The 24,218-nt window shown below is 32.5% G+C and overlaps 1 protein-coding gene and 1 long non-coding RNA gene across 2 annotated transcripts in view; both read right to left on the bottom strand.

The window, feature by feature from the left end:
- LOC132910661 (leishmanolysin-like peptidase) overlaps positions 1-24,218 on the bottom strand; it is a 214,361-nt gene that overhangs the window by 37,220 nt on the left and 152,923 nt on the right. The gene's annotated exons all lie outside the window — the stretch shown is intronic.
- On the bottom strand, positions 12,304-12,885 carry LOC132910708 (uncharacterized). Its single transcript, XR_009658833.1, has 2 exons — positions 12,812-12,885; positions 12,304-12,594 (listed from the first exon to the last, which is right to left on the bottom strand). It is a non-coding gene; the product is annotated as an uncharacterized LOC132910708 (long non-coding RNA).

Raw genomic sequence — 24,218 nt, 5'->3', positions numbered from 1 at the left:
AATGTCTCATCATAAGGAGTCGTCTGTCAGAGAATTCGATTCCAAAACGTGAGACTAAAAATAGGCGATTTTTTAGGTCATTCTCTGCAGGGAAATCAATAGTACAGTTCATAGAAATCATTGAATCAAATGCATACTTCATAATCATCCAATAACATTGAAGACTAGAACAATAACTTTCCTACATATATATGTGATATCGTAAATCTTGGGGGTAATTCAGGTGATCGATTCTGAAGTCTAAAAATCGAGTTTTATTGTGAAGGTGGCTAAATAAAATACAAAATAAACAACAATTGATATCCGTCTGTAACAATAAATGACAATAATTTACATAGACGCGAAATAACAAGTTCTATACAATGTTTACCTGAAAATCGAGAATCGATTTTCAACGTCCTGAGCTACCGATCTTTCTTTGTCAATCTTCAAAATTTTAAATGGTTATTCTGTGCTCTTGTCTGTCTCTGATGTTGCTCTCTGTCCGTCCGTTTGGGAAAAGAGTGTCTCTCGAAAATGGTTGACCGTAGAACCCTAAGAGGGTCGCTCTGACCGTTAGAAAAAGTCATGCTACCCGTAAAACAAAAAGAATCCCTATCCCACGTGAACTCTAGGAAGTTTATATATATATATATATATATATATATATACATACATGTGTATCAATAGTAATAATAACAATGAATATAATAATAATCATATTTACCATTCCTCATCGTGTTTATTCATGTATATATAAACATATACGAATTTATAGTTATACCATTGCTATCGCAATTTCAGTACTTCTGATTATGTGTATGTTGCAGAAATTCGTCAACGGTATACGTGGCTTCACGCGGTGTTTGCCTTCAAACTTGTACACACGTTCCCACGTGGGTTTTAAATTTTGGGTGCCTCATTACAGCACTAATGGAGTTTCTAAATGTTCACATCAAATCTCTGAAGGTATTACGCAAATAATATATTCGCAAAAATTCTCTATGCTAAATGTTCGAATACCTTCATAAGTCAATGCATATAGAGACTGAAATTCGGAATTTATCACTAGTGATAAATATCACACTAGTGATAAATTCCTCATCTGTCATTCCGTATATCTACAAATATCCAGATATCCTTCGAGCAAGAGCGTAGAATCAATTATAAGCCAGCGAGAATTCCATGTTCGTAATTTTCGCATTAGAGCCGTTCACCGGGCAACCTAATTCGATGCCGCGCTACAGAAAGGATAGTTGCGAGCCGAGCAACGATCGCAACTATTCGAATACTTGGCGTGCTGATGGTAACGCGCATCGTGAGCCCATGAACGACCTTTCAATAAATCGGATTCCCATCTTTGCCGGTATCAAATCACATTTCCGGCACAGCTTCGCACATCCGTAGCTTGAGGATCTCGAAGACACGGAATGCAAATTGCTCGATAGTTTTTCATTCTGCAATAATCAGGAAGATAAATCAAATGGAATTACGGAAACATTACATTAATAAATGTTAAGAAACGTTGATCTTGCTACGTTGATATCATTCATCAAGATGAACGTTATGAACGATATATGTTTAAATATTGTTCTCGCGATATCCGCATTAGAAATGTATTAATTGGAAGAAAGAAGTCAACTCGTTGTTTTCTCTTTGATTTGCTACTAATCTTTCTTGGAGTTGATGATTTATATATCTACAATATTTTGCAATTCTCCGTTTTCAATGTATTATTATATTTTTAGTATATGTATGAAATAGCATATTTATGTTTTCCAGTGCTAGAATTTGTCAAAAATATTTAAGTATATGTATATAAAACATATTTATCGTTCTTTCATATAGAAAAATATGGGTTCTTCGTTCGATTCTGAATAAATTTGTAGACACAGCTTATTATAAAGAAGACGTATGATACAAAGACACGATGTTGATCGCTGACACAGGTTCGCGGATTTCGCAAATCAAACATGAAAAGCCGGCCTTACTTGGGCAGAAAGCTCGATAAATTTGATTTTATCGAGCTTAAATTTGATTTATCGTAATAAGGTCGTTCCGCTTCACAAGTCTTACAGAAGTTTGCGTTTCGGAAATGCATCTTCCGTTGTCTGAGTCACTGTAACTTCTTAAGATGACCATCGTCACGTGGAATTTCTTTAAATTCATAGACTTATGAAATTCATGGAACGAATAGAAACCGGAGCATATCAAATTAGGGGTTAGACGGGTCAACAATTTGTCAAAGACAATTAATCTTAGAACGATGAAGTAACGCGGTAGAAAATTAATTCGAGGTTTGTACCAGTAGCATAAATCAGTTATGGTTTTGCGATTTCCAATGTGATTTTATCCCACAATTTTTGTAAATTCATTTTAGAAATACATAAATAACAAAATTAGTTTGCGGATTTTTATGCATTTATGGAAAATTTGAAATCGTAAAAATGTATAGATTGCACATAATATACAAAAATATATAAATTATCCAAAGCACAGTACTCACTATAATATTATATTTAGTAGACGAAGCAACTTTTCTACTTAGATTCCACATTTTAATAATCTTCGTAAAGTTAAGAGTCTACGCGAATATTCGCAGTCTAATAATAATAGTATCGATATGTACATATTAAATAATTTTATGATAGAATACGTGTTTTAATAGTTTTATAATAGATTTTATGATAAAATACGTTTTTAGTTTTCTAGTCAGATACACAAAATTCGGTACATGGATATAATAGATTTTCGTGACAATACAAAATTGAACAGAATATTTACGAATAGTTGTTCGACTATCGTTATCAACGACGATTTTGTTCGGTTGACTTCGAATTCCTAGCTTGTCAATTTTCTAGTGGCAAACTAATACCCTTCAAAGTTACTCCTCTCACACTGTAATCGAATTCCAGAAGCAGCAACCAGACGCGCTTCAATAAATCGGGAAATCCGTGCCGTTGCTCCTGGAAGGGCGCCAATTATTGGACGGGATAACGAGGATCAGCGGTGACGAAGCGCAGCGGTGCTCGTGCTAAATCTAATTAGATAAACTGATCTTTGCGGATGTCCAATTCTGCAAGTACACAGCTAGCAGCTATGCATATAGTAACAGAAGCAAATATCCGCACACGTGTACACCTGTACATATATTTCCACCTACATATATTACGTGTGTATAGTGCACGCGTACATTAACATCTATCGACATGAATACCAAATATCCTAAAAGTCACCAATTAAAACAACTAAATTATTAACTCTTTCCGGTCGTAATTTCTGAGGGCATTGGTCTCCCCGATATTAATACAATGCTGGATAATACCCGGACTTCGGCCGGAAAGAGATAAACGGGCTTTTGATAAAAATTCACGATAATTCATGCAAGCGTTCGAATATTTGTAGGCGGCTTTTATGAATGTGTTATGCGTGAATTGCGACTACCGCGGCTATATTGGTCAATTTTGAAACAAATCTAACGATTTAAATAGAAATTACAAGATATTTAATACAAGTAGATGTACAAATTTAGTACAAGTATATATATATATTTATAATACTGAATTATAAGTAATATACTATACTATACTAATATACTACACTAATAAATAATATAATACTGAATAGCAAAAAATTTAAGTTTAGAATTAAAGATTAATTAATTAAAGATTAGAAGTAAAGATTTAAGTATTTTTAAGAATTTACAAGCTTTTTGTCTTCAGGTTGTAGATTTTTACATCGTGTCAAGTGAAATTTGAAGCACTCTGTGTGGCAATTTTTGCTTGATAACGCTTCAGTTCACACTTCAGTAGACATAACGACGTTCTTAGCCAAAAAAGAGGTTCTCGTACTTAGTCATTCCCTTTAATCTTCTGGTTTGACGTCATCTCACATTTCTTCTTTATAGAATCAAAATTAAAATTGAAATGTAACTTTAATGGATATTACAAGAGAGTTAGATTAGTAATTAAATTGTAGGAATTTTTAAAACTCTTCGTTATTAAAATTTTCTGTTTAATTTTTTATATTCGTTTTGTAAATTATGATCACGTATATGTGTTCATGAGATGTATGCATGTTTAAAGGTGCATACACGTTTACAAGGTGCATGCATGTTTACAAGGCGTCTACAAGAGTTCGAATATTTTCATGAATTTGTATATAAACGACGAAATAGCACAGTTGTATTATCTTAATAATTATTGTGCTTGTCCGTAAGTTTAATTTTTAGCTTTGTTTCATATTGATAAATTATGTTAAATCAAGTCCAATTCTAGACCATCAAACTGAAATAAATAAGTACAACTATTATCTTGATAATTCAAGATTCCTGTATTTCATAAAAATATCAAAGCCATTTTATCTTCTCTTTTCGGTAGCTTTTCCTTTTTAACCTAACATAGAAGCTGAGTCGTGTATCAAAGCGGTAGGAGTCACGGAGAGCAATGTAATTTGAGACATGCGAACGTACCTGCACGAAAAGACGAAAATGCGATATTTCACGGGAGATTTTAGAGCATTCCGTTGCACCGACGTTACACTGACAACACTTCGGATACGAATTGAACTTTGGAATCCAATAACCCATAAAAGTCAGAGAATCGAAGATTTTTCATACTGACAATGAGATATCAAGATTTTCAACTATTTGCTATATTTATGAAATTGAAATTAATTTAAGTCGTCCATTTGTCGAATATATATATATATATATATATATATGATCGCGAATAGTGATGACTGTTTCGTTTATTTTTTACTATTTTAATCTGATTTCTTTCGTTCTTTTCAAACCTAACTTATAAAAACAAGTTTAACGTAAACGCCTGGCTTATTCACTTTATTAGTAGTTGCGACATTCATTGTAACTATTTAAGTAAGTTGCTGCAAGTAATCTTTGCTTCGTTATATGCATAGCAAACAGCACCATTGTTGGAGGCCGCATTTCTCTTAACGATTATAGGAGTTTTCTTAATGCGAGTTTTCAGTTTCTACTTGGTGGCAATAGGCACGGAATGACCACTTAAAGCAAAGAAACTGTACTGGACGCTTACTTCTAAGTAGACACATACACATAGTCGACGCTTAGTATCGCAATTGCAAAACAAAAATTCATACTATTCGATATAATATTGAATGTATAAGGTACACTTTCACATTACGATATTTTCAATACATAAACGTTTATGACATATATTTTATAAATTAATAAAATAAGAAAATAAGAATTAATAAATTACGAAAATAAGAATTTTATCCTTTATTAGGATTATATGTGTTGAAGTGGTCGCCACTTCTAAGAAAACTCTACATCTGATATTTAATTTTTCTCAAGCACCGAAGCCATCGACAGCGTATAGACAAAAGACTGGGTCGAAGGTAAACCATAAACGGTACACATGCAACGTTGGCTTCAGGGTTTTTCAGTCATAGGGTAACATTGCTAGCGTGCTGGTCTGGACCAGCTCATATTGTATTCCAAACTTTGTACTTACACTTTAATATTCAAAATATATATATTTTCTACCTTACAATTTATCCACACGTTCCTTTGTATTCACATACATTTAATAACCTTAACAATATGTATAAGATACACTTTCACATTACGATATTTTCAATAGAACGAAGTAAACGTTTATGACATATATTTTATAAATTAAATTTGAAAATAAGAATTTTATCCTTTATTAAGATTATGTATATAATTTGTTGTTCGAAATTATTGTTACTTTTGTAATCCTGGGAGTGCAACTTTTATTTCGAAAAAATCACAATCTTATACACATGTGTATATCATCTTAATAGAAGAATTTCATGTAGCAGTAAAGTCTAAGTCTTTTTCGATTCTAACAAATATAAAAAAATTCTCGATCCATCTTCTAACTACAATGCATTTCACGGTGAACAATCGGTACATCTGTATTCAGATAGCCGATTGTAGCTGTCTTTTCTCGCCTCGTTTCACGGAGCTTAACTAAAGGAGAAAGTGTAAGGGAGAAAAACGGGAGCGGAGAAATGGGAAGAGAAAGGGAAAACCGAATGAAAAGAAAAGCGTAGATGGAGAAGATCCCGAAGGAATCCTGAACAAGTGAACTGATCTCACGTTTGCATTCATGCATTGTCGTGCTCGTTCTCTCACTACCGTTTGCGCTCCAGAGCCTGGAACAAAGCTCTTAACTTCCGTAATTTCAATTTCAGATTATTCGCCTCGGTATTGCCGTAATATGGTTTCGCGTGCATTGTCAGCCGTAGCCGTCACGGGACTCGCAGCTGGTGCAGTTCAAATTGAATTTCCATGTGGAGGTTGACTGCTTGACAGCCTGATATGTCGTTACTTCGTTGAGCTTCTATCAATACAAACAAGTCTTCTGTCATTATGTAGGCTTAACACATTTTTGAGAAAAAAGGATCTGGATCTTAGGCTTTTTGGCTGCGATACAAACGAGCGATTTCTCATCGATTGTTTTTGCGATATTTTTACATGCAATTACTGAACAATGAACGATACACATGTAAGAATAAAATAATGCTCATCATTAGACTTGGATATTTATACAAATTCTAATTAATTTTATGAATACAATTCAAAGAGCGGAATCTAAATAAGCAATTTTTTACGTACTAAAAATCACAAGAAATATTATATTCTGAGATGCTTTTGTACTTTGCCTCATTATGCGAACTCTGTGTATTTTTACATTTTCAAAATTTTCTATAAGTGTGTAAGCGACGATTAAAGCATGAAACAATATATGTACCTATTATTTGCGATAAAAGATTTTCAATGATTATCTGAACAAACCATGAGAAAATCAAATAACTTTGTTTTTTATATGAAAGGATCGTTTCCTAAGTTACTTGATAAATATTAATACTAAATAGGAAGGAAAATATGTGAATAGAAATGTAACAATGTCTTTCAATATCCATCCTTCTTTTCCTATCTTTGCTACGAAGAACCACAAATTCTCCATTAATCGATGTTCCAAAAATAAAGTGTTCATTAATTGTTTCGATAATTAAGATTCTGCTATATGAAAGTATTTTCCCCAGACATAACAAATAAACAAACGTTTTAGTTCCTTCCTTTTGCTGTCGCCTTCTTGCAGTATAAGCGTAATTATGTTTAATTAATTGCTGTAACTATATTTGGCAATTATGCTTCGCAGGACGGAGGAGAGTTAACATTTGTTGTATATTGTTCAGTACTATGTAACTAAACTATGTAGTAGATTGACTCTCGTTAAGTTACATTGCTGTGAAACGTAGCAACCTGACGCTTCTAGCTTCAATGCAAAACTGAAATACTTGGGCTGGAAACTCATGCAATGCAGACGAACGTCTTTACTCATTGCATTTGCGTTCAGATCATCGTTTTGCATAGTTCAGGTGATTTTCTATGATGAGGAATTTCGAACTTCTGCTATGTATGTATAAAGGCTTTCGTCAATGTAGTTCGTTTAATAGAGTGAAGGTTATTCTCTCTATAATATACGTGTTCGACTAAATACAAAAGTCTAGCTTTAGTTATGTTAATCGGAATACATTAGAATATAATATCAATTTTATTAATTGTTCTATAATATTAAATACAAATCTAGATATCTCAGTTCTTAATGTAATTATTTATACATCGTTTACGTTCAAATATAGAAAGGTATAAATAAAAATCAAAAATATAGTATTGCATCGATAAATTGTATGTTACTGTTATTTAATAAGTTTTATATTTACTTAGATTTTAAGAACCACCTTAAAATCGATTTTGTGTCAGTTGAATTTTGTCGAATAATTCCATTATATATAATACGTGTATCACGTTCAGTTAGTTAATTTTCAGATACAATTTCTCCTGTGTAATTGTATAAAGACATTAAACAAATACATACAATAATACTATATGAATGATACTTAGACGACAAGAAAGTTAAATATGCAAGCAATATTTCTCCCATTTTTTCTAAATCTTTCAAATTAATTCGTTTAAAATATTCTCATGCGATAAAATGAAAAACACAGGACATTTCAAGTACGTTTATCAAGATTTATAATATGAACACGTATTTTTAAAACAGCTATATCCTACAAAGAAATATGCTGTCAGATTTCTAATCAGAAGGGACGACGAAGGAACCTTAATAACTAATTAGGGTCCCGTCGTCGCCTGCTCAACGGTAATTGCCGTGTTATAACCTTGCTTGTGCAACCGACGACCTAAACTCGTGGGTCACAAGCCCTTGGATGTGGCTACAAGCTGCAGAGACACCATTAATTGCAGGAAAACCTATATCGAAATTTAACTAGTTAACTGAAGATCGACGTTTATACTCTCAAGGCTAGGACAATGCAATTAAAACGTGTCTCGAAAAATTTAGTTGTTTAGTATGATAGAGTATGTCATGTTCAAAAACTTGTTTGATTTATATAATTTGAAAATGTTAGCTATTATTTTAGGAAACTGACGATTGAATATTGAAATATGAAAGTAAAAATTATTATCAATACGTACACGAGACAGATAATTCTGTTTATTTATAGTAAAGTATTTTTGTATTTATCGTATTCTGCAATTCAGAATCCATTGATACGCACGTATTTTAGACTGCATTCAAATGTTTACCTACTTATAAATTTATTTAAATCTTTGACAATAAAATTTCTTATAACACTTTTGTTTCTTCTTTTCTAAGGATTAGACAGCAAGACATTTAATTTATGATAAACTGAATGATACAGAAATGTACCCACGAATTAACGATTTATAAGGTCATTATGATAGCTTTTGATTGTGGTTTCTTAACTTTTTCAAAGTGAGAAAACTTATTTCAATTAGTTGTTGATTGATAAATAAATCAATGTCGGTCGTAAATAATATCTGTTCAATGTAATAAATACAGAATAGTATACATAGTTTAGATACAAGAATAATGTTTTCCAGTATCTTGTCCGTGTCGCATGAGAATGAAAGCTGCTGCTAAATCGAGGTCACGTGCAACTCGTGCATCACGTGCATTTCAACTCGTTTGTGTAATTTTCACACACATTAAAATAAGAATCGTGCATGGGCGTGAGAGGAGAGTCTCCTAACCAGCGTACAGTAGCTACGGCGACGCTAGCAACTGCCTATGCCTTGCCTGGGAATAGCACGCCCTTTTGTATACCCGTAACCTTTCGTGATCGTGAATCTTCAAGATAATAGTCGTCGATTTACTAAACAATTCTAAACGAAATAGCTAAGTAATCTGCCAGAATAATTTAAACTGGCACAATATGAACCGTTCAGAAGCCCATATTGATCAACTTCATAAGTTGAGAAGTAAAGAAAAGTGATGTTCCAAAACAGTTTTGCAAAATCATCTCAGAATGTACCATTATTTACGTCTTTATCTTTGCGATGAATAATCCTGTGAGAGTAAATCATTTGTGTCTTGACAATTAAATACTAAAATTATTTGACAATTCTATACTTAACTTTAAATGTAAAAAGAAGATAATTCATTACTAGAATCACGATATTATTCTCTCTATTAATTGTCGAAGAATCTTGTCTGTCGCATTCGCAGTATTTTGACACTCGAACGACGTCAGAATAAGGAACTTCTTAAATTGAATGAAATTGATACTTATAGATGCAGCAACAATGTTTTTGTTGTATATTAAATTATAAAAGTAAATTTTATCGAATTGCAGGGATAAACATTTATTTGTAACAAATTTTGGAAGAATGAATTCTGTTTAAAGGAAGCAAGTGTCTATGTACTTTTGAGCAGTAATGTACATCTAGATTCGCACACAAAATTACCTGCATCTAGATTCCCACGTACATCTCACAAATTTCAGGAAGATCGTACAGTTCGAATTAAAGATTCCACGAAAATGTGAACTTCACCTCCGGGAACACAACTTTTTCGGTCGAAACCTATATTTGCTAAAACTACTTATAGTATAGGGTTCAACGATACCAATTTTAAGTTTAGGAATCTGCCTGCTCAAAAATTATTACACGAAGGGAAGTTGGAAAATTCTGTATAGCTTTTTTCGTCTTATGCGTGCCAGCTGGATCGTTCGTTTTTGCTGATACTATGATATTACCTCGTGGAGAAAGAAAAGTACGAATAGTATTGATTAGACTATATATTTTTCTGGCTGCCGCCACAGCATGCAGTAGAGAAAAATCGAAATAATCATTGTTCGACTTTGATCTTATTATTCGATGATACCAGCAGTCTGTAAGTAATATAAATATAAACGACAATCTGCTGAAAAATCGGTGCAGGATTACTAAAAATCGTTTGTACATCAAAATCTAACGACTTGAAAATTAGCTCACTCATTCGTTTTAAAAGTGACATAACATTTGAAGCGATGAATTCCTAAACTCAAAGTCGTTGTGCTTCGTCTCTGCTCATCAAGTGCTACGAGAATATGCAAAAGAAAATTTTAAAAGAATAATTCCCAATGGGAAAGTTTATTCCGAAGAAACACTTAATGGAAATTCATTCGACTCAAACATAAGCGTAGCTTCTCCTTTAGTAAATCAACGTACGAAACGTACATCGCTGTGTAACAGAGAATAGAAATGAAAGTTTCATAATCATTCCTGAACCAGATGGAACGGATTAAAATTTGAGCCGAACGAGGAAGCACGCTAAGGTTCGGTACCAAAAGAAATCAAAGGATGAGACTCTAATCGCAAGATTAAAGTCTGCGGAGTTGAGCTTCGGATTAAGGGATAACCGGCTCTCGCTTTCTAACAACGAGAGGAATAACGAACTGGGTTCAGGCCTTATGAACCGTATGATTCTCTTGTAACTTTTAGATCCGTTAAATCCGGCCCGATGCTCTTTGACACACGTGGAGCACCTCGTTGCTTTCTCACCATCGAATCATTGTATGCACTTTCGCAATTTCGTAATCTCCCCTGCACTCACCAGTTTACTTCCCATTTCCTTCCGTGCCGCATCTCGCTAACGAGCGATCCATTTTAAGGCTTTGCAGATGATATTATCGTTTCATTGTTTTTCTATCTCAGAATGCAACGTTGAAACGTATGGAAACCATAATTGAAAAGTTGGAACGGTGAAATATAAATGGTAGGAACGAAGATTTTCAATAGAAATAAAAAATGTGTGTCTATTGTTTTTAACATCGAAGTTATTTGTCGCTCGAATGTAAAATACGTGTCCGATTGGATAAAATTATTTTTTCTTTATTCAAAGATTAAATCATGAGAAACGCACAATAACAAATTGAGGCAATTTTCACTATGCATTTTTAAACTGGCTTAACAAATATTTAATATAGTGAATAACGAGCAATATATAATGACACAATATAAGCAAGATTTCTCCAAAACAAAATATATTTTATATTCTGCAATCGGTAAAATAATTCTCCTAGAATATGTCTTAAAATTTAATTGTGATCTTTTACGGCTATTATTTTAAACATATTAAAGATAAAGTGAAAAGAGCTTCTTCCATTTTTACTAATTTTTTGCCTCACTGACTAACTATGCAAATTTATCTTCGAACAGATATGCACCGAGTACGAGCATTTGTGTTCGTATAATGTTTCACCCATACAGTATCGTATGCAACAGGTTCCGCTTATATGCATGTAGTCGATATACCACAACGTCTGAAATTTTCGATGCTATTAGAAAGAATAACGTAACACAATAACTAATAAATTAAGTACGTTTCACACATTATAAATTGCACATTAAGGAAGCGGAAACTCGTAAAAAACTCGCGATATTTTTACTTTTTTATATAATATTCTGCAAATTTTTCGCTTAATATGGAATTGTTATTTATGATTTTCCTCGATTTTATTTGCGGTTAATTCATTACAGTATTAAATCGTAATTTCAAGTGCTAAATATAATTTACGTACATATTATAGAAACGTAAAATTAGAAAAGGAAAAGTGTCTAACGATACTTGACAACAGTTCGCAATATTAATATTTTTACCATTTTTCATTGCTTTGTTAATTCTGATATTATCTAATAAATTTAGAAATAACAATGTATTATTGAAGGAGATAGAGAATAATATGTTTATGGTTATTCGTATATTTTTATATCATCTGCTATTTGTAATAAATTTTCACTCATATCCAACACATTTGAATTTGGTGTGGATATTTATTGCAAGCAACTAATAATAATTACGTTGTTGGTAGAGAGCATACAACAAAATAATTTTTTTACGACATTTTTCTCTTCGGTATCCAAGTTACTGCGAAGAAGAGATAAAACAACTTTTAGTGGGCATTTTTGCAACCTTTGGTATCTAAGGTACTGCAAAACAGAAATATCTTTGGAATTACATATTTTTCTATTTCTACGTGACAAACTCATTTGTAACAGTACATTTTTTTTCAATAGTTATCACTAGAGTTTAACAATGATGGTACGAAATTTATTTCTTTTTTCGCTTGCTTGTCTGCCAGCTGTTTCTCCAAAAGATATAACCAACAGGTGTCACTTGTGTGTATCTGAATAACAAACGTCACATCGTTTTCAACGCTCGTCTGTCAAAAATTCGTTACTTGCTTCTATGGCTTTACCGGTTACCCGCATGTTATGACATTTTTACTCTCTTCCTGTAACAAATAAAATATGTATATTCGACAGAATACGAGATATACATTAATACAATCATGGAGTAGCTTAAAAATATTCGAGATTCTTCGTGTCCATGAAAAAGTAATATCAGAAGCAACTAATATCGATTAAATAAGAATAAAATTGAAAATAGAGACAAATTTGTATATTTAGTTGTTTATATTTGTTTGTTTTTTTTTAAATTATGTTTAATACCTTACAAGTCATATGTCGAACTAAGATTTGTTTCAAGTTATTATTTTATTCTTATTTCTTTATTTAGCGTTTCAATACTTAAACTGGCCCCGCTTGACATTTTTATGTTCTTTTGATAACTGTATTACCACGTAAGCAATTATTATATATTCGATAAAGCGCCCTTATGATATTCAACATTGAATCATCGATCACGCACTTGTTTTTTGTTTTTAGGTGATGTTTTGCGCTCCTCAATGTTATTACTATTAATAATATTTTCAATAAAAATAATAACTAATTATTGAACATGGGTCCATAACCTGTTATTATTTCTGTATTTAGAGATAGGATCATAATAGCTACTATTTTATTCTTTGGATAAATCTATCACACCATTCTGAGCCGATAAACCTTTATTGCACTTTCTTATATGGACTAGGGATAAAAACAAAAGAACATCTTAAACCTATCGATTGTATCTAGAACTATCTCCTAGTTACTATTTATTGTAACTAGCGCATCTGCATATGGATGGCGAGCGCGAACTCACGTTGTCATTTTCAATATATTTGTTACTATAGAAATATCAGAATTATGGATCAACATCAAGTGACAACTGTTGTTTCTTTAATAAAAAATACTTGTTTAACAAACTATATCGAAACTAACAAACAAACTATAATATGATTAAGCTGAAATCTACTTCGCAATTACACTGATAATTTTTATGTGATATTGTACATATAGATACATAAGGGGAGGATTAAGAGAGATCATCAGTATAATGAATAAATTAAATAAATTCTCATCTGAGCATAGTTGCAGAGCTGGCGGAATGAAATTCGTAGAACTGTTACAGAGTAAAGAAACGCTTACGTAAATGTATTTAATCGTTCGCGTGTAACTGAGAATGAAATATACGTAGGAGTAATCGCATCAATTCACCCTGATGTATCATGGCATCATTTGCTCGCATAATCGCGCGAATTAAATGTATTTTCTCCCGTCAATTTTGTTTCTTAATTGATTTATCTTTTAGTTTAAAAAACTCAAGGTCACCTGAATATTTCAGAAAATATAAGATATCGAAAAATCAAAATGTATTCGTCTAACCAGACTCCTGAAATACAGTAAATTTCACTTCAAATATTTTTTGATAAAGTCAATAGATTTAGTAAGTTAGTTATCTCAGGTGGTATTTTTTACTGATTTATCCTATGTAATGCAATGTATTTTAATTTCCCACGGCGTTTCAACGAATATGGAGCATTTCTAGCTAGACAGTACAATTTTTGCTTATCTGTAACGAGGATAATAATTATGCAACGTGAAAGAGGAAGATATTTGTCCACATACATCTCTGTCACTAGCGCGTTGAAATACCGATAATGATGACATCGTAATTCGCAGAATGGCGGTCGATGCGTTTGAATCAGACATCAGCGAACGAGAGTTGTATTTGAGAGTTAGGAAGCTGAAAACAGTGTCACTCGTTCCATCGAATGCAAATGTGGAGTAATTGGGAGATCAATTAAGTGCAATGAGGCTTCCATGAATAGGAGGTAAACGAGATCGTGCGTAATGTATATGTATTATTGAATTTATGTGGCAACCAAAATGATGTAAAACGTGATAAGTACGTAAAATTGTAATTAACAAGAGTTTCATGATTAAAAAATTATAATTAGTAATAAGAATTATAATTTAATTCTAGTAAAAATACATAATTTTACGAGTAATTTTCAAATGTTTAATATTATATCATTTTCTATCTTTCAGTCGTTATAATATTCTGATTATTATATAATAGTTTCATTTCGTAATATCAAGTAAAAAATATATATAATAAATAGTTTACATTTTATGAATAGATTCACTTTCCTGGAATCATATATTGTTTTGTAAGTAACAGAGATATATGTTAAATATAAAGTTCATTACGAGTAATAGATTGACTTACGCTAATAGTTTTTTGATTGTGAAATTTTCGGTTTACCTTCATAACTTTCTGAAATTACATCACTAAATGTACTGAATATCCTACTTTTTTGTATTAAAAGATTCCATAGAACATATACTACTTCGTGTTATATAACCTAGTAATAAAACTGAATACATTTTTACTCGTTACTTCATACTCCATTAAATTCTAACATAAAAGCGATAATATTTTTGTGTCGTGGAATCTTGGTGGAGTGCATTAAAATGTGGTTAACCGTCGTGGAAGATATGAGCGCTGCCGGGTTCGATTTTAGTTGGCCGCAGTTTGCCTTTTTCTTCCATTCTCATATTTTACTTTTACTTTGAAAAGAAAAATAAAGGTAAGTGAATTAAATCTCTGAAATCCAAAATCTACAAAAGAAGTACACCGAAGTAGAAATCATACAATTTCCCTTATAATGTATATTCCATGTAAATGATATTTTTTTTACAAAGCAAATAATTTGAAATTAAATCAATGAAATTAAACAATATATGTAAATGAAGCAAATAAAAGCGTCATACAAATTTGTTAATTCAATGTACACATACTACGACTACTGATACTAATTATACATACTAAACAACATACTATAACAGTGCAACATATAAAGGAATTAAGAACCATATATATTGTACGGTTAATATCGATTAATACTACTGCAAAAGTAGGCTTGTTCTAAATAGTATCCGTAGGAGTATTACATCCGTATTGTATTATTTTAATGATTCATTGTTGTAATTTTATATCAGTGTTAGAAGCTTATCATCTTCCTCGTAATCTATTGAAGCGATTCAGAATACATAGATAGCATTCAGCAATAGCGAATCGATAAGCTTTATGACGCAGACATAATCATCTATGTCCGTTTAGTTAGTAACATTATATCTGTATAATCACCATTGAATAACTAATATTGCCCGTAATATCTAGTATCTAGTATGACTGTTGTATTAACGATTTGGTTACAACGTTATTTGTTTAATTCCGATAAACCCTACAATTACGGCTGACCCAGATACAAGTACGAAAGCTACGTAATTAACATATCAATTACAAGTGACACGTATAGAAATAGCGCGTTCATGTTTTAGGAAATTATTACCTTGCGAATAGTTTAGGGTTATAATTTATATGTAGGTTTTATCGTTTAAATCGTTTTACTTACCAAATATTATTGAAAACACTATACTTTGGATATTGTATATATATTTTCATATCATGTGCATTCTTTGTGATTTTCCACTTTCAAATTTCCAAGTGCATAAAAATCCGCAGTCTAATGGTTCCATTGATCAACAGATATATTCAATAGCAAACTAATTCAATGTAGTTATTGTATAAGCCTATGTATTGAAAGTGTTAGGAAGATGATACATTTACACTGTACATGTGAATGTACATACAAATGAATGTATATACAAAAGACGATTGGCAGTCATTTAGAAGCATCTGAAAGAGTCGGTTGACAACAAGAGTGCGTGCGAGTAGGTTTACGAGGTCTTCAGAGTATAAGATACATGTATAACTGTTGTGTGCTGAATAAAGTAAATTATTTGTATTTCCGAATCCCTCCTATATCTTTACAGAAAGCATATCCTATAGTAGTCACCAATAGTTACACAGTGAATGTTTATGCAATTTTACGTTTTTATGAGCATAATTAAAAAAATGGAATCAGAACAAAAATTTGTGTATTATGATCAGTTTAAGTATTGTATAGATTTCATAAAATAAGTGAAATAAATAACACAAGTAAAATAAATAAAATAGGGGAGGTGAGAATAAATAATAAAGGAAGAAAGCTGGAGAAAAGTATCGGTGTTTTGGCAAATTGGTCAAAATAAATAAGCGCGAGTTAAGTTGCGAGAGCGGTTTAAGGCACCTCAGTGAAAATCCGCATACGGGGAATGTCCAATGAATCAGGAATCCGGTAGTGATTTACAGCTGTATGAGGATAGAGGCAATGCGGGCGATGCGCAGGTCTCGTGGGGCTAAGGGGAGACCATAAACCTTACAGTGTACTGGAAGTTTATGGACGTTATGCACAGATCTATCACGATCAGCGGATTTCCGTAGACGTTTAGAAGCGATCACTTGTTCAGTGTACCATTCCTTACTTTACAACTGATATATTCAGAGCCTTATGCTGTGATAATAATCCTTTCTCTCATTTTTCTGAATGCTTGCACTAAAACTTTTAGTAACGCCAAATACAAGTAAATGGATGCATTGTACGTAGGTAGATACAAAATGAAGTTTATTACCACGTGTGTTATACGAAAAATAAAAATAAATCATACTCTGTTTGAAGGATTTCATTCGATTTCGTTAAAGCTTATATTGAAAATTAACGAGTGTTCCATGATTTATATATGCGTTATATCGTTTTAGAGCGTAGCTGCGGTTCTAAGAAATTATACAATATTGTTTTATAAATTGAACGAACTGAAAACTCGTTCTATCCGTCTCTACTTTGACATACTATGTCAAAACACGGTAAAAAGATGAAAACAATAAAAAACTATTTAGTTCCTAACGCGTATTCCTTTTCGTACAAACGAAAATACAACAAAAATGAAACTGCAGAGGGGAAAGCAAAAGGAAATAAATATAGATCGAATATTTCAACACGCATGAACAATAAGCGGGACAGCGTGTACTAGCATCGAGCATTGTAGGAAATAAAAAAAGAGGGTCGACAGAGAAGAGGAATTTAACAAATGGGAAACGGAAAGGGAGTCTGAACTGTGCGGGATGTACTCGTCCACCAAAGAGGGGTACCGCATCGTCCCTTCCACATCGTTGCATTCGGCTGCAGGTGTAGCACCAGACACTTTAATTCTAGAGAGTGCATCATTTGCATCCTGGACGAGCGACCACGTCTCGAGAATCACCAGCCAGAATCAAATACGAATAAAAGTAAAACATCGCCACATAAACCAACGTAAAGGACGCTTGCCAATGTTAAAGAGAACTTATTCCGCCATCGTCGTGCTACCGAATCTTCGATTTTATTAATCATCACTTTAGTTAGTATTATTATGTCAAATCTATTTATCATCAAAAGGTTTGTTTGTTCGCGATTGAATAATTATTGATTTCCATTAATTGAAATTCAATAAGAATGTAGATAAAGAATGTACACTCACATATATGTAGTATATTTATCAAAATACTTTTTTAAAGGAGAAATTGATCAATAAATTTATCAGCTTAATTACGAAAACACGTGTTTCAAAATATGCTAAGTGCTTTAAAATATGCTTCTAATAAATATCTTGTAATACATATAATTTCATATACACACACAATATACACTATGCAATTGTCGTGTACAATTTCAGATTCGTTTTAAATTTGGCCAATATAATCGTTATACAGTTATGTTTCGTTATAACTCCAATGAAATATTAACATGTTCATATTATGCATAATATATTCATAAGATTCTATATTCCATATTCTATGTTCTATGTTGCAATAATTTTGCGAGCCTATAAATAGTTCTACAAGTTATTTCTATAAGTTTTCAAATACTTTAGCACGTACCTTGAATACCACGGTAAACTTCATTTTCATCGTAGCATCGAGTAAATCGAATCCAAGATAATCGCATGGTATAGTGAGTATGTATTATTGCAATAAGATACGGTAACCGGACATAATAAAAAATAATAAAAAGAAACCTGTATAGTAACAAAGCAGTGGAGAATTTTTCATAAATATTAATTTTCGTGGGGGAATCGGAAGAACGAACTGTGCCCGTCGTATATTGCCGTTGGTGTTCGTGATTTAATTAATTACCAGCAAAAAATGTTTTCACGTAGTACAGAAACTCATTAGCAGAGCAATTCGTGAAGGGGTGTGTATCCGCTTGAGTTTGCAAGCTCTCCAGAAAACAATAACTCTGATTTATTTCGCGGTAAAAATATCCGTTAGGGAGGTCGTGCCTACAACCAACGTTTCCATCCACAACCATTCGCAATTTACATTTTAATATTTGACCTGGCGACAATAAACTACGCTGAAATTTATTTCTTCAATTAACTGCATTAATCGACGTGGAAAACGCGATTTATATGTTCTTGTTCTTCCGTACATGAAATAAAATGGCATAGAATCATCTTACACGAGCACCGATTTGGTATCAAATTTCCATGATGTCTGAGAAATTGCCAAGCTATGTTTCGTTATTACGATATTCATTTTATCGTTATATTCTATTGTAATAAATTTAAGGTACAGTTAACGAGTATGTGCTAGTAGCGTTATAAAGTGTATATGATACAGTAACGAGCTAATTCAAATTAAAAATATAGTTTGAAATAATTCTACCTTACGTAATTGTACAACCTTGTAATTACTCACTAGAGAGAACTAAAACATCTGAATATACAATGATTGTCTTGATTGCGTATGAATTTGTGTCAAAATCAATGGGCAATTTATGGAAACAGGATCACTAATTATTGACGGTATTAACTAAAGACTGGTGCGAGGTTGCGTAAATTATGCGTTCTCTTTGTAGCGCTATAATTCGTAGTTCATTGATGTACATAGGTTAATTCCTTCAATGCAAGGGATGCGCTTACATAGTTTTGTGTCGAAACTGTAACTCTATTCCTTCATCATTAGCGTAAGCTATTAGTTTGCTGTTTGTTAATTATTGAGTTTAATCATTGCCTCGTGAATTTCACAGAATCGAGAATTAATTGAACAATTTTACAATAAATATCAACCATCGATTGCCCCATCATTCCGAGAAATACTGATATATTTAGTATTAAACGAATGTATTTGGCATTTAGTAATATTACATAACGTCCTCGGAATTAATGTTAAATAATGCCGTTTATCGTCCCTTTCAATCACTAATAAAAATATTTTAATTGAAATACAAACATAGGATACGAAATTGGCAAATTTCATTCGGAGCAACGATTGCCACGATAAATCAGCCATTATATCGACGTTCGTCTAACTTTAGGAATCAGCTTCGAAATATATAGGATAAGCAGACTTCTGTTCATTATAGTTTTAGAAAGAACTAAGGTAAAACCGCGAATAACTCGTTAAATCGGTCATCGTTCAATCCAATGATATTCGTCTAATTTTATGGATCACGTATCGTTAGAGCAGTAGATTTTTACGGAACTAATTCGAAATTATAAATAATTTGCTAAATCAGTCATCACTCCATCGAATGTTGATTCGATTGATTTTGCAGATCGACGTCGGAAAATATCAAGAAGATTTATATGTCTGTCACAGTATAGAAAAGCAAGTTGGAACAAACTACTCACCAAATCAGTCGTCATTCTATCGTACCGACGTTCGTTCAACATTACGAAATCAACATCGAGAAACACGACATCGAGATTTATAAAGAATTCTAACGAAATGCAATTCGTTGGCTTATTTAATTATCGAAGTATGTAAGTTGCTAGGTGTACGGTTGTTGGAATGAATATTCAGCAGTAGCTCGTATGTACGTACATAGTAGGAACACGCTCGATTCTGGCGCAGGTGTCTGTAACGGCGATTTCGCTGACTCGACTCGAAGCAAACTGCGCCCGGTGACTGTTCGTTCGAAACTTCCGTGATTTTTACACGCATATATATAAATTCTGACAAATGAACGCTTGCTCGGGCGCGATATCGCGTGCATTAATTTCGTGCGCGACATGTGCGCCAGTCGTGTGATATTTCGCCCGTTTGCTCGTCGAGGGTTAGCATTAAAAAGGATCAAGGGACGTTGATCGATGCACGCCCATTATCGACGTTTACTGCACTTCCGCAACGAAAACCGAGGGCATGCCGCCTCTGCCTCTATCTGCCGAACGTCAATAATGGAACAGTCGCTTGTTGCCCTTAAAAAAAAAAAAAAAAAAGAAAAAAGGAAAAAGAAAAAAGCAGAGAAAAACTATATATTTTGCAGAGAACAGTCCATTGTGCTAACCTGTATCAATCTGTTCTCTCTAACTGTCGTGTTTAGATATACAAAACCGTTATTGTGAAATACTTCGACCGTTAATATTGGAATAGGACAGTAAATAACGCTGAATTAAAACGATTACAATAATAGAATTAATGAAAGTTGATTATCATCGGTTGTATAACATTTACACCGGGTTTTCCAATAATATTTTATATCGATAATGGAAAATGCGAATTGCTGATCGTTCTGTTATATATCAGGTCACGATTTTATGTATTATGTTGAAATACATTAATAATATTGACTCATTCGCATTTGATATAATACGCAATACGTAATTTAGTAAATTGTTAATTAATTAAACGATGAAGGTATATGTGTCGGTTACGCAAGAAAATATTACGTTTGATCGTTAGTTTGCCATTAATTCGTATATTTTACTAATATTCGTGTGTCGTTAATATAAATGAAGCAAACTGTCCATATACTTATGAACCAATGTATATGTGTAATTATAGATCTGCATAACGATACTTCTCATCTTTATTATTTCAACGCTTCAATTTTACATGGTAGATGGCAAGGTTTTCTAGGTCGACCACTCTGCCTCATCCTGTAACTCGTTTTTCTCTTTTTACGAGACTACGTCTACTGTTACGTATTGTATGCATATATTTTACACCTTGTCATAAAATATCATGCACCCCGTCGAGTTCTTCCCTAGCAGAGCCCATGGATTTTAACGTTATGAGGGTCCTAGGCCGACCGCGATCTCTACCAGTCAGCTATAAACCGGCGAAAGATACCATCAAGATATGAAACGCATGTCCGCGCGTAAAAGCTCTGACACTACCTAATAACTAGGTCTCGGTATACGTTTATACGTTCGATCACCATTATCGATTTAGCAAATTTTATCAATAATTTTACAAAAGCTTATTTTATTAATTTTTTGTGTATTTCTTCCACTATATGTAAATACGATGTATGATTAGACACGTGTTATCACACAATATCGAAGAGCTCTTGTATTATTGAAATCTTCTGTTGATGACGCTTTCTTTCCATGTATCAGAAATATCAGAAACATTATCAATTTGTCAAATTTCATGAATCTTCATTACATAATTTCGTGAATATTTCTATCGCTGTTTGTGAGTTTCTGTAATTCTTGTAATAAGTTGTTTTCTAAGTAAGTGATTAACAAGTTCACATGGGTCATGACGTTGAGTTTGACCAGTATGAACGAAGCTTTATGTTATCGATACGAATAAACATTTAACTTGTACATGATTTCAACTAATATAATATAATAGTACAATAATAATATAATAAAATAATATAATATAATAAATAATATAATAATAATGATTTAAACTAGTATAATAATTTTAATTATGTATTATTGAATATCATTTTTAATACACTTGTATAACTTCAAATAATTTGTAGCCATTACAAAGAACTTGGACCAGCTTGAGTAAACTTAAAATCATAAGAACCACGTGCTCGAATTCAAGCAATATGACTAGTATGAGACACAACATGGCTAGACGTACAAATTGAACGTGTAATTATACATTTATACAGATGATCAGAAGGACATTCTATATTTACCTAGACCTATTTCCGTAAGATGTATGTTAAACTTCGATAATGTATCTGAATACAGCGTAAAACGATGTAGCACGTCAAGATGTCTATCAATGTAACATACCAGAGATGACAGGTCGACGATTAATAATTCCATTCGATAATTTTGACAGGCCAGACGATATATCGTTTATTAGATTGACGATGGAAGGCTGCATGCTATTCTTGCGTAAATCATTGAAGAGAGAATCAAACGCAGCATTTATCACGCGATACTTCGAATAAGTTTACGCAAAACGTAGAATATTTACATGCAACGAGAACATTTTCATCTATTTCAAATAATATTACGTCGTATGTACACACTAAAGACGTGCTTGAATACTCATTATACCGCTTACATAATATACACGGTAATTACACAGCTATAACAACTTGCGTGTAATAATAGGATATGATTCCATAATATAATTAGAAATCAGTGAAAGGGCCGTTTAATTAAGTTTAAAGTCTAATTAACACAGTTTTATATTGTAGATAATACGTAGTACATACATATGTATGTAATAATATGCATGTTAGATATATACACGTATAGATTATAGAAATACAAGAATATATTAAAAAATATGTACAGCTAGTCAGAGAAATATTCATTACCCGCAATTTTTAAGCAGAACAAGTTACGGAAATTATTATACAATTTTTTAAATGAAATTAATTAAATTAATTAATTAAGTTAAATTAATTAAGTTCAAAATAGCAGACCTTTCTTAATCTCATATTTTGTGGTCAAAAATGCATTGTTTATAATGAATGCTGTTCAATTAAATGAAAATATTGTTTAATAAATTCAATTTCACATTCTTCAAATAAAAGATAAAATACATCGGAATTATGAAAGTTTAAAATCCCGGATTATTATCGACTATTTATTTTTCATCAGCGTAATGTTTTAATAAGAGCAAATGCCAAATGTATTTAAACCCATTCATATGAACTGGTAGAGGAAATACATATCGTTTATAAACGCTGTGTCTTGCAAAACACATCCATTCAATCATCCGTCGGTTTCAATGTTTAATACAATTTTAATATTGTTATGTCTTTTCAATAAAGTCGAAGACATGCTTCACATTTCATTTTCGTAGTGTCATATTTTTATAGTCATTTGAGAATACTGGAAAATTAATTAGTAAACGATAGAATAAATGCAATGCCAATACTTTTCGCAGCCACTGTATCTTCAGATATTTCGTATTTTAATTCTTATTTCCATGAGACTGACATGCTCGATATTCGCGCTCAATTTGATTCTTATGCATTGTATCTTTCCTTCTTCATGCCCTGTCGAACGTTCTCCGTGCTGGCTGAATGGTAAATCCCCGGCAGGCCGCGCCTCCATTTGTCTAGAAAATCCATCCTCAAAAACATGCAGTCCTGCACATCACTTTTTCGCATACCGACTTATGCGAATTCACCTTTGCCGAGAAGAACGTGCCTTCCCTAGTATCACTCTATCGTGAAAAATTGACTCTTCCACCTTCTTGTCAGAATGTATTTTCCTTATATCGTTCTCGTATGCGAAAGAAGAAAGGATTACTATGATCAATAGAGGCTATCAACATTCTTGATTTTCGCGATGTAACGCCATTCTCTTGGAAATTTGAGTTGAAATGGTAAATGGCATAGACGTTTCAAGTGAACATTTCCAATAAAACGAAAAACGTATTTCTGTTAATTTTCTTGCTATGAATTTTTGGTGTTTACTATTTTATAGATTTAAAGAGAGAAGAAATAATTAAAAAATGTGTAGAATTAATTGAATTTATTTATCTTCAAGCTTATATCGTTCATCGTTTCTACTCCTCGACTCAAGAACACAATCCGGATATTTAAAACGCGACGTT

The sequence above is a fragment of the Bombus pascuorum genome, chromosome 9, assembly GCF_905332965.1.
Source record: "Bombus pascuorum chromosome 9, iyBomPasc1.1, whole genome shotgun sequence".
Classification (NCBI taxonomy): Eukaryota; Metazoa; Arthropoda; class Insecta; order Hymenoptera; family Apidae; genus Bombus; species Bombus pascuorum.
The sequence above is the reverse complement of the archived record's forward strand: the minus strand, read 5'-3'. Positions and strand labels throughout refer to the sequence as shown.